At 38.2% G+C, this 12154-nt stretch overlaps 1 protein-coding gene across 5 annotated transcripts in view; it reads right to left on the bottom strand.

Moving 5' to 3' along the window:
* The window catches only part of LOC118748719 (insulin-like growth factor 2 mRNA-binding protein 1), a 69734-nt gene that overhangs the window by 40697 nt on the left and 16883 nt on the right, over positions 1-12154 (bottom strand). For 3 of the 5 annotated variants that reach the window (XM_036483367.1, XM_036483370.1, XM_036483368.1), the window contains exon 1: positions 1218-1829. The exons of the other annotated variants lie outside the window; for them this stretch is intronic. The gene's annotated coding sequence lies outside the window, so the exon portion shown is untranslated. Of the gene's footprint in view, positions 1-1217; positions 1830-12154 lie in introns of those variants that run through there. 5 annotated transcript variants of the gene reach the window in all.

Genomic DNA, 12154 nt, shown 5'->3' with positions numbered 1-12154 from the left:
AATATTGTTTGGTCGCATTTCAAATGTTTTTGTTTTTAACTTTTGGATTTTTTACGCTTAAAATAGCTTTTTAATGCAAAAAATATACCTAGTACTTTAATTAAATTTTTTATTTTAACTTTTTTTACCACTAATTTAAAAAATTTGGTTTTCATTTATTTTATATTTATTTTTTATTGTTTTCTGTAAGGTTTGTGTGCGTTATTACTTCTAAACATTTTGTATGACTTTTTCCCCTTGTAATTTTTACCATTACTGTTTTGTTCTTTTGTTGTTGCTTTAATAACATTAAAGCTTTTCTTATTTTATTAATTTGGTTTTGTTTTATTTATATCTTTTTTTTTAATTTATGATAATTGAAAAAATGTTGAATTAATTTTTTTTCTTAGATTTTTCGTCGTTTCTTTTAAGTTTTGTTTGCCTTATTACTTGCGTCTGCCTTCGTGCAGTTTTAGCTCTACAATTTTTACCGTTAGCTCTTAATATACAATTTGTTTTATTATTATATTTTTTTGATTTATTTTGCGGCAATTTTTTTATTGCTATTTTTGATTTTGTTATTTTATCTTTTCTAGTAATTCTTTATGAATTTTTTGCTTTAAATCTATTTAAATCTTTACCGTCATTTTTATATATAGTTTTTCTTTTAAATTTTCTTCGTTTTTTCGCAAATATTTGTTGCCGTTTAGGTATTTACTTTAATACATTTTTTTCTCTGCCTTCATTTCAATTATTTTTGCGTGCCTATTTGCTTTGCTTGCTTTTTTGCAAAGCAACTTAAAAAAAATCCTATAAATTTCGTTTCTTTTCCATTTCGTTGTCGCAGTCGCTGTTCGCCGCTGCCACCGCTGCCACCGCACCACTGCTACCGCTTTGACGCTAACCACCACTGCCAGCGTAGCTGCTCGCTTCCCTTTTCCCCTACCACTTGCCCATTACTAACTTTTCTGTATTTTTCATACGCTTTTAGCGCTGAATTTGCAATACTTTTATGTGCACACATACATACATAACATTTTAATTTGATTATCGTTTATCTAGATAGGTACTTTACCAGGTTCTTTTTTCAGTAATTGCGCTACTACACGCTGTCGGCAAGCATGAACATTTTAAATAAAAAGATTCTAACCACGTAATTACTGCATTCACAAAATTAAAGTATTTACAAAAAAAAAACGAAAAAATTTGGGCCATAAAAATCACATTTTCCAAAACACCTTTTATGCAATATTTGTTACACAGTTGGAATTTTCCTTGTTTATTTATATGTACATATATTTTTTGGAATTATCTCTTTAATTGTATTTTTAATTTTATTTTTTCTTCTGTGCTCTCCCGCAAAAGCTTCACAGCACAGCACAACTGCTGTAGCGCACTGTGCGAATTTTAAACTTTTTTCAGTTCTAGCTATGTAAGTGTAATTTTTTTTTTGCTAAACTCGCACTTTTTGCGTTGCTCGCGCGTTGTATTTTTTACACTTTATTGCAATATTTATGCTACTTTTATTTGTATTATATATAGCTGTTTTTTGCTATAGTTGCTGTTAGTGTAGTGCTAATTTAAAGCGCAATTTTTGTTGGTTATTTCATTTTCATTTCTTTCCTTTCGTTTTCTTTTTTGCTGTTTTATTGTTTTTGCCTGTGACTACTCAATGTTGCTTGCTACTGCTATTTGGTCTTTCTTTCTTTTCTTTACTTTCGGTTTTTCTTTTCTTGTTGTTCTTTTTAACACTACTGCGCTGTGTGTGTTGCAGTTGTTGCTCGGTATATAGGCACTTTTTGATACGAGTTCAGAAGTTTGCGTTCTTCCGCTACGACCGACCGCAAAACGTGACGTACTAAACTAAACTAAATTGAAAAAGCCGCTCGCTTGCTCGCTCGCTTGCCTTGTCCGGCCAGCGTACATCCGCAGGTTCGCTCTGAGACGTTTATGGCCGGACGCACGGACGGAAAGATGGAGGGATAGACGGTTGGCGGTGGTGTTGGTGTTGGCGGCGCCTAACCACACACACACATGCGAACAGATATTGCACCTACTCACGCACACGTTCACCGCAGGCAGCGGCATTGACAAGCAACAAAATACTTTGTGGCCTGTTCGCCAATTTATTTGCAATTTGACGTTGCGATGCCAGCGGCCGGCGCAATAGTGGTCTCAGCGGCAGCGCTGCTCGCAACAGCGTTTTTTGCGCCCTCAACTCCAGTCCATTTATTATTGTTAGTGCAAACGCTCGCCGCGCAACGGCTTGGCTAAGAAGCGCGCGCGGCAAAACAAATAAACGCTACGCCAGACCACCGTCACAGTGAAGTGTGAAACAAGTCGTAGCCGCTGGCTGCGTCATTGGCGTCTGGTTGGCGTTGTTGGCACAGTGTAGCGGCGCGTATAAGGGAAGTGTTTAAAAACAAAAAGAGAGAAAAAAACGAAACAACAGTGTAGTGTAAAGCATAACAGAAAAAATAGGTCATTGGTCTGGGAAACAAGTGTTCTATTTATGTGACGTATACGCTAACACATTTCGTGCTGTTTTGTTTTTACATTTATTTTGATTTTTTTCCGGTGTGTTGCTTTTTTAATGAAGTAATTAAGAAAGCGGCGCATTTCTCATGGAGCAAGAGAACTATAGATTGGAGAGCATTTGAAAGGTTGCCGTTGGATTTGTAACGAAGGTGTAAAAGTATCTGTTTTTTTATTAATTTTCTTCTACTCCTGGCGAATCGACTTAGACGACGGTTTCTTCTAATACGCTTTTATTTTTATATAAGTGAAATGCCTGTTTGCTTAACGGTTGGAAGGAAAGTAGCACACTTGAAACGAGTACTACTGCTGCTTGAGCCATTTTTTGTCTATTCACAGGAGCTCGCTATCAGGTGGTAGGCCCCAAGCCCAGCCGAACAATCAAGCTAATGAAACAGAAGTAGTTCAAGTGGAATCCCAGCCAGCAAGGAAACGAACATTTTACGAAAATTATGTTTTACGAGGGATTCTCGAGCGGTGAAAAGTTAGAGAAAGGCTCGTAAACGATAAAACAAAAAAAAAGTAAAAGAAAGAGGCTTGTAGTAATTTGTCAGCACAAGAAAAAATTTTCATTCGGTTGGAAATTTTTCTTTAACCACAATATTTTACAATATATAATATTCGCATACGAATACTTTTTCTATCCGTTTACGACTGTTCGTAGACGCTCGACAATTTCAAGCGAAAAAGTACTCGAAAACGAATCGTAAACGGTTATCATAAACGACTTTTTAGCCGGGGTTTCTTCGAGATATGATATATGAAACCTATCGATTCAATTTTATACTGACTTTAACTTCAAAATTTTCTTTTATATAAAAATTTCTTCACTTTCCTTGGAATTTTGAAGGTGCAGATGCTCACACATGCTCCTAGTGGCTTCATGTCGAAAACTCTAACCGAAAGCGGCCTCATTAATACATAAATACGAACAAAAATGTAGTTTTTTTTACTTGAAAGATCAGTTAATATCAACTTAATCCGCTTTCACAGCCTTCCCTAAGCTAACAAAGAACGCAGTACAGCCAGATAATGAATGTCTATTGATATAATTTTCCTTCAATAAAGTCGATTAGTCACCAAGATTAATTTAAAGTTATCCTCTGGAACTCCTTTGCTTGGTTCTCCAGCCAGAGTTCGAGCTAAGCTTTGTGGGAGTTGATAACTTCAGCTCGTAAGTTAGCAGTAGCAACAGGCCACTAGTGTAGTGTTGCCCAGAGGAAGCTTTTTCTCTGTGCGCGTTCATATAAAAACTAAAGAGAGCATTGAAGAGTTCCACCCGCGGGCGCTGTTTTTGAGCCTCACTGCTCTAGTGGCACATCCGATATGACTATTCAGCAATCATTTAATGCATCGTGGCCCAATTATATTTATTTGGATGCTAAGATTTACTCACAAAACCCAGCTGAACTGAAATAAACAAATCTTTCCGCGCTTGACATCCCAACGTCTTTTATAAGCCTTTTATAAATTCTAGCTGAATTGAAATAAAAACTTCCTTTGCAAACTAGGCATCTCACAGTCCATCCTCGCCTTCCGTAAGCTTCTTACAAAACCTAGCTGCACTGAAACAAAACCCTCATTTACTAGTGAAAAAATTTACATTTTTGTGCTTCAGACTTCTGCATCCACTCTTTTATGTTTCTAAAGTCTTTTGGACTTCCAAAGCTTAGTGTGAAAAATGTTTCCCCAAAAGTTCGCTAGATATGTATGTCTGAGTCTTTTTTTTAATCGCACAAATGGATGGGTTCACTATTTTACACCACCTTTGTTTGGCAGATGGTTTCATTAAAAAGGTTAAATCTCCAAAGATTGTCGATGCCTTGTGTTGGGCGATAGCTTAAACAACCCAAAAGAAAGTGTTGAAAATAGCTACGATCAAAGAGATTTTTTACCAAAACGTATGCCGCGGCGGAAGCTTTCTAAAACTTTCAATGGATTTTATATGGATGCGCAGAAGTAAAAGCTTTATATCCCGCGGGATATGTTTTGGTTATTACTGGTTTAAAATGAACGCGCTATTGTCTTATTGAAAAGGTATCGCATTGATAAGAAATAAAAGTTGGTTTAATTTTTTATTTTTTGTTGTAAATTTTTTTTTTTTTTTAAGTAAACTTGGCACTTGAGGGTTAAAGCGGAGCCATTTTGTGGTACTTTTCCATTGTAAAAGCTACTCATTTGAGATATTCTTGCGAAAATTAGTAAAGATGTTAAATTTTAAGTACTTTGAATGACATGTTATGCTTGGATCTCAAAATTTCTTACACTAAATGAATTTCGTTTTATTCGTTTAAATACTATTAAAAATTGTAGTTTCTTTTTTCCAAAAGAAATCTTTTCCCTCGATTTATTTTTTTCACTTGTCTCGCCCCATAACATACCACTGTGCGTTCTCCTCCCCAGCCCACAGCAACCAATCCATCAAAGCACACTTGGCCGCGGCGACGCTGATAAAAATTCGCAAATTGGCCAATGCGCTGCGACGTCAGCGAAGTCAACGCTTTACCAGTCCGCATCCGCCGCCGCCGCCGCCGCCACCGGCACCACAGCTGCACTTGCTCACCAATACACTAAGCAAGCGGTGTAGGCGCCGCTCTCTCTACCCACAACACAATATCGACGACTCGTAAGTAAAGCGCACCTACTACATCTTCAAAAAGGTACATTGTATGTGCAGCTACTCTAGTATGCCTGTGTTATTGTTATCTTTTGTCATTCGACAAAACATTTGCTGCAGTTTGTTGTTGCTATGTGTTTTCATTTGAGAGTCTGAGAGCGGAAACACATAGCGGAGGAGCGCTAAGGCCGTCACTCTTTATTCAGCAATGCAGCTCGCCGCTATTTTGAATGCTATTCAGCGCGCGCTGTTACCAACTCTTATACGCTCCTCCTTTTTAATTGCCCCTCTACTCCTACTAACTCTTTATTACGCTATTCAGCTGGCGCGATCGCTTGCTGTATTCCCCCTACAGTATAGCGTGTGCTCTTCGCAAACGGAGCGAGTTATATGATTGAATTTTTTTGTTTTTATTTAATATTTTTTCTTTTGTTTATTGCTATTTTTTTTGCAAATGCTCGCTCGCACAGCTGGCTGACTGTTAGTTTACTTGCCTGCCTTGCTGGCTAGCTGTTTAGTTAGATAGCCGGCCGGTATATTTGTGGGCTGCATGTGAGCGGCCCTCAAGCAGATTAGCTGAAAGAGTGACATAGAGGAGCTTTTGATTTTTTTTTTCATATTTTTTCACAATAAAATATTGGCTTTTTTCGGTGCTTGTATGACAAATACTGCTGAAGCTTAAATTTTTTCGTATGCGTATAGTATACGGCATATCAATAGCCATAGCTTGTTGTTGCTAGCTTGGTACTTTTTGTGGTATGTTGTAACAAAAAAAAAAAAAGAATTATAATACCTAATTGATAAAAATTCGGAATTACAACCTTAAAAACAGGAAACGTACCTACTTCCGCAGTTGACTTTTAGTTAGGCGGTAAGTCTTCCAGACGTTTTAAGCTATTTGCTCTCACCACTTTGTTTTATAATTGATTGCTGTTGTTGGTAATTATAGAAATATGCACATACATATATTTCTTATCTACACTTTTCGCCCGTGGTCTGTACATATGTATGTATAGATATGTATACATACATACATATAAGCACACTGCGAGCTAACGAACTTCTAAAATTTATTTCATCACTTTATATGAACTCATTTTCCTTTACGTTACATTTGCGTTACTTCAGTGATTGCAGTTTTCTTTATCAGCAACATTTCTCGATTAACCCGCCCACCCACTGTGTCAATATGGCGTTGGGCAGCGCGGTCAGGTAGTGCGGCCCGTCAACGGCAATCGAGTGTGTTGTTGTCAATCGCGCTTATCAGTTTCACGCATAGGCATTCGCAAGTGTGGGCGAGCCGTGATGAAAGTGGCAGAAATTATGTGCGAAAGCATGACTATTGCCTGGAATAATGTTTGTACAAGATAAGCAGTTGTAAAAGCTGCCAAATGGTAGCTTAATTGAGTGATAATCTGCGCTTAGTAGGTACACAAAAAAAAAAACTCCTTGCATATAAGTGGACCTTAATCCCTTCGATTTTTATCAAAACCTCACTTTATCTCCATCTTTATTTAGCATTCCATGGTCATTTTCATAGCCAAAAAACCTACATAACCCGATCTTGGACCTCCTTATCATACAGCTGCCTACACCTGCCTTTTGCCTGCCACTAACTTTCCTTGATTTTTTAAGATGACGAAATATACTTATTGATAGGGTGTTCAATAATTCGCCTTTTTGGAGAACTGTGTGCAGATTTTCCCACCTACTGCTGGTGGCTGCCCTGGTCACTCTCTCCACTTCTACAGACAGAAATCGCCAACACATTCGTCTGTTTCCTCATTTCCCGGTATACCACTATACCCCGGTACACGGTAAGCATTGATTATATGTTGTTGTAGAGCTTTTAGGGATCTTCGGCATTATTCCACCCATATCGAGTTAGTCGTGGCTGACCCTAAGGCTTTCATAACTGCCCGACTGTCAGCAACGAAGACAAGTTTAGATGGAGTTAGGTCGATCATGCTCACCAGCCTTGCCGCCATGTCGATTGCATATATCTCAGCCTGAAAAACAGTGCAATGATCTGGGAGTCTATAGGATGCTCTCAGAAATAATCCTAGTCCGATAATCATTTTGGAGCCGTCCGCGAAAATAGGTATTTCAGCATTGCTGAGAGCTATACTAAATTCCCAGTCACTTCTGTCGGGAAAATGGACATCAAAGTTTCGCTTAAAATCAGTTTCCGTGACCTGATAGTCAAGAGGATTGTGGCGTGAATTTTGGAAGTCGTTCGAAGCCTGTTAGACGCCATGAGTCGTAGGTCTATGGGTGGAATGTCCAGTAGTGAGTCTAAATCCCCATGGTATTCTTCATTCTTACTCTCATGCCAGTCCTTATCTTTCTCTAGTTAAGGATTTAAATTGAGACGTTTTGATTCTCTAAATTAAAATCCGACTACCGGGAATTGAACTTGCATCTTACGGATATCCAGACGTCTGCCGGACTTCTTTCTTGATCCTGTTTGAGTATTTTCTATATATTGCAGAAAACTACGTGATGGTTGAGTAGGCCAGTGGAGCAACCAGACACGATCTTTAAGAGAAAAGAGAGATCATAGGAACCGAGAGGGACTTGAAACATTCAAGGGATCTACTCTCCCCAACTCTAAATTGTGGTGGATGTATTGGTAGCAAACTGTCCGACTAGAACTAGTGCAGTGAGAGTAAATATGTATCACACTGAATTCGGTGGAATCAGCTAAACATTTTCCCTTAAACTGTATATAAGTCTGGGATCGTAAATTTTAACCAGCCCGGAGGAGGTTCGTTCTTGATACTATGGATTCAAGCTTACATAGTTCATAGTTCTAGCCTAACCCAAAACTAAGCTCATGCCAGAGGGCTCTATAATTCTGCCGTCGTCGACCAGCCAGTCCCCTTAACCCGCCACTCGTCTGCTTTTCTCAAGTAACTAGTAAGAAGTACAGTCGGCTTGAAGGATACAAAAAGTTATCCCCACGTAAAAGTTAACACGAACGTTTAATCTCATTCCACAATGGAAAGAAAGCTGCACTCGCAACATGAAAAAAGTTAAACAATAAATAACTAAAAGCGAATGAAATGCAAAAACGACAGATGTGCGGTGCGAAAGAAATGGGAACACAGCGAAATGAACTTTCCGATGGCATGAACTGGTTGGGTAGCTAGCTGGCTGATTGCGTTTGCTATGTACATATGTAGTTGCAACAACCCTTTTGCGGCTAATGAAGAAGAAAGGGCTGTGCGTTCGCTGCAAAGAAAGTAGGACGCAACACTCCTCCGCCGCGCAATCCAGCAGGAAAAGGAAGAAAGTATTTCGCTGATAAAAGTGCAATTTGCAACAGCAGGCGCGGATTAATGCGGATGGAGAGTTGCATATGGATGTGTAGTAGGTGAATAGGTCAGAGATACTTTGGCTTTTTGACTAGATCGACTGATTAAATCGTCCCGTACGCTAGTGACTACCGGTTACAGGAGTTGGTGCGCCATTTGCTGGCAGTTAGAAATGGTTTACGCGCATGCGTGGATCTTTTGCCCTAAAATTTGGGCATTTATAGCGGTTTAATCGTTTTCAAATTATCAACAATGCCGCTGCTGCTGCAACAGAGTTTTGGAAGTGCAACAACTTCTGTTACATTTTGCATTGCGCGAAACAGAAACGCAGAATGCGGCAGGCGGCGCTGGCTTGATCAGTTTGTTGACTGATGCAGTTGGCCCGCAAAAAATTAAGGAATTGCCGGCATATATGTACATATGTATGTATGAAGGTAGTCGATAGCCGACAATGCGGACAGCGCTGACACTGATGACGCTGCAAACGCTATCAAAACAGCCTAATCGTCACTTTTGCGAGGCCATTGAACTTCCTTCGCAAACGAACAACAAAATGGAAAAAGTAGTAAAGAAAGCACAAATGTATGCGCAAAAAGCAAGCGCACCACAAAATGTTATGCGGCCATTTGTGTTGGCTTGGCTATTTTTCTCGGTCTCGGTCTCGGTCTCGGTTTCGATTTCTGTTTCACTGGTGCTGCTGCGTTGAAGCTACTACATTTGACATACCTGCCGATCGACCGGCCGGCCGGCCGGCCGGCTGTTCTGCTGTTGTCGCACTCGCACTCGCATTCGCATTTCCTTTTCAGTTTTGTTTATGAGTTTGCACACTATTCTCCTTTAGGCTTATGTACTTCTTTGCCAATTTTAGTTACTTGTCTGTTACCGTTTTTAAAACCCAGCCTAAAAATATTTATTTGCACAGGTATGCGCTGGGAGCCCCCGCTAAACGCCTTGTACTTGTATGCATATACTTGAGTGCGATTGCCGAGTCGTCGAATGGGTGAGCGGTCCACCAGTTATGCCGGTGTATTGGTTAGCCAGCCTTTTGCCGGCTGTTCGCGATCAGCGGTTGACTTCATTTATATGGGCATTGTAATCCTTCGCCAGCTGCATGCATCTGCACTTGAGCTAAGAGATAATATGCACGTGCGAGGATCATTCATTTGAAGAGGTTAATGCTGAAGAGGTTAAGTGACATAAAAGTGATCTCATCATTGCACTCGGGTGACGCATACGCGCATATGTATGTAAAGTGTGTGTGTGTGTAGAGTGCAAGTAGGCGTAAAAGTGGTGGAGCTGCAGATTTCTGAAAATATGCGCGCCAAGTTTTAGGTAACGCTCAGCAGGCATAAGATACTACATAAAATGATCCCATACTACACTTTGAACGCATTGATATTTTCCATAGAAAAATCCGAAATACGTTAGTGAAAAATTTTACCCCAGCACAAGAAATAATGCCGTTTTGCAATTTTTTACTAAAAAGCTTTTATCCGCAAACGAAAAATTTTGTCCAAGCATTTGTAATTAAGTCGCAGAGACAAATCAGTATGTTTGCAGGCATTTTAGTTCTCAAAACTTTTATCCGACAGCGTAAAATTCTATCCGTGCAAACGAAGAACTATGAAAATAATTAAATATGATTTTAAAGCACTTTTTAATTTGCAGTTTGTAGGAAAAAAACTTCCGTTCGCTTACGAACATTTTTATCCGACCGCTGTTTTCTGTTTACTCCAAGTTCAACTATTTTTTAACACCTTTTCCATTATTTTAATAAACCAAATTTGATCTATTTACAACAACTCGATACATATTTATTTGATATTTCCTAGTGAAAAATTGTTACATTCATATTACATGCATCAAGTTTCTTACTGATCTGATTAGAGTGTTATCCGAACGTACGGAGAGCTTTGAAAGTGCTGTTTCTCAAATTATTTTCCACATTTTCTTAACAAAACAATTTTATTCGGCTAAGCAAAGATTTATTCCCATGAATTTATTAATTCTATAGCATGAAAATCTTGATTAAGAAAAAAAAATTTTATCCGGCTAAGTAAATGTTTATTCACATGACTTTAATTACTTCATAATGTAAAAGTCTTGATTTTTGTATATGCCTCACTTCAGAAATCTTCTATCCGACAATGTAAAATTTTATCCGAACGTCCACCGAACTTGAAAAATGCTTTTGTTATTTTCCAAACATGTTTATCAACATTTTATCCGACTAAGTAAGTGTTTATTCGCACGACTTTAATTATTTTATAGGGCAGAAATCTTTTATCCGAGCTTGAAAAATGCCTTTGATATTTTCCAAAATTTTTTTTCAACATTTTCTTAAGTGAAAAATTCTGCCCGACTAAGTAAAAGTTTGTCCGCACGACTGTAATTATTTTCTAGGAAAAAAATCTTGACTTTATTAATGGTTCACTCCACAAATATTTTATCCGTCAATATAAGATATAATCCGAACGCTCGAAGAGGTTGAAAAATGCTTTTGTTCTTTACCAATGTCGTTTTTAAACATTTTTATAGACCAAAAAACTCTATCCGACTAAGTAAAAGTTTATCCGCACGACTATGTATGTATAATAATTTTCTAGTGAAAAAATCTTTATTTTTATACATGTTGAACTCCTCAACTGTTTTATCCGGCAATGCAAAATTTTATCCGAACTCCCGGCGCGCTTGTAACACATTTTTGTTATTTTCCAAACTTGTTTAAATATTTTCTTAAGAAACAATTTATTTCCAGCTAAATTATCCACATAGCTGTAATTATTTTCCACTACAAAAGTGTTGCGTTTTACATTAAGCTAATAAAAAAACTCCTTTTTTTATTTTCGCAATCATAGCAAAAATTTGCTTATCTGGCAATATAGAACTTTGAATAAAGCCATATGAATTCCGCATTCGAAAAACTACTTTTGAACTTAAATTCTTTCGATAGATAATCAGCCTTATCATGAGTTTCATTTTCCCCGAACCGGCTCACTTTTCACTTTTCGTTGCCTTCTGTTTACTGTGGGCGGATGAGACATTTTCGCGTGAATCTTTTTTCGGGCGAAACTCAAGATAATGCCCAATAACTTAGTGTTCTAGCGAGTTTCTACGTTCATGCCCAAGGGCAAGCTTCAAAAATGCGAACCCTCACATTTGTGCGCATATCCTGCTGAAGTACACATGTGCATACATATGTATGTGCGTATGTATATTTAGTAGGTAGTTATGCTTGCTAGAACTCTGGCTGATTGAACAGAGTACAGTAACTTAGTGCAATCAAGTCCCGTTTGGAGCAGCTAATAACGCAAGCGCACGGACGACCAGTTTACCTACATATACACCAACTACGCACACACGCACACACTTTGGTATATTCATTTGTATGCACCATTTTAAGCGGTTGTGTGTGTGTTTAGGACATTAAGATTTCTTGGAAATTTCTAACGAACTAGCAAACAATATTCATACAAATGAACGCAACGGCTAAGAGCGTCAAAGCACCGCCATACGACAGCAATCAGTGCAAGCCAAGCGCCGTAAAAATGAACGAATATGAGAATTAAAATTAAAAAATATTATGTAGTACATATGTACGAACATAAATGCATACATACAAAAAAAAAAATAAAACTCAATCACAACAACAAAGCGGCAAAGGTGTTCAAACAGCAGTCAAATGCGTGATTGTGGCGGCGCTCAA

Source organism: Rhagoletis pomonella, unplaced genomic scaffold, assembly GCF_013731165.1.
Source record: "Rhagoletis pomonella isolate Grant_MI unplaced genomic scaffold, Rhpom_1.0 Rhpom_scaffold_00013, whole genome shotgun sequence".
NCBI lineage: Eukaryota > Metazoa > Arthropoda > Insecta > Diptera > Tephritidae > Rhagoletis > Rhagoletis pomonella.
This window is presented reverse-complemented; position numbering and strand designations above follow the sequence as displayed.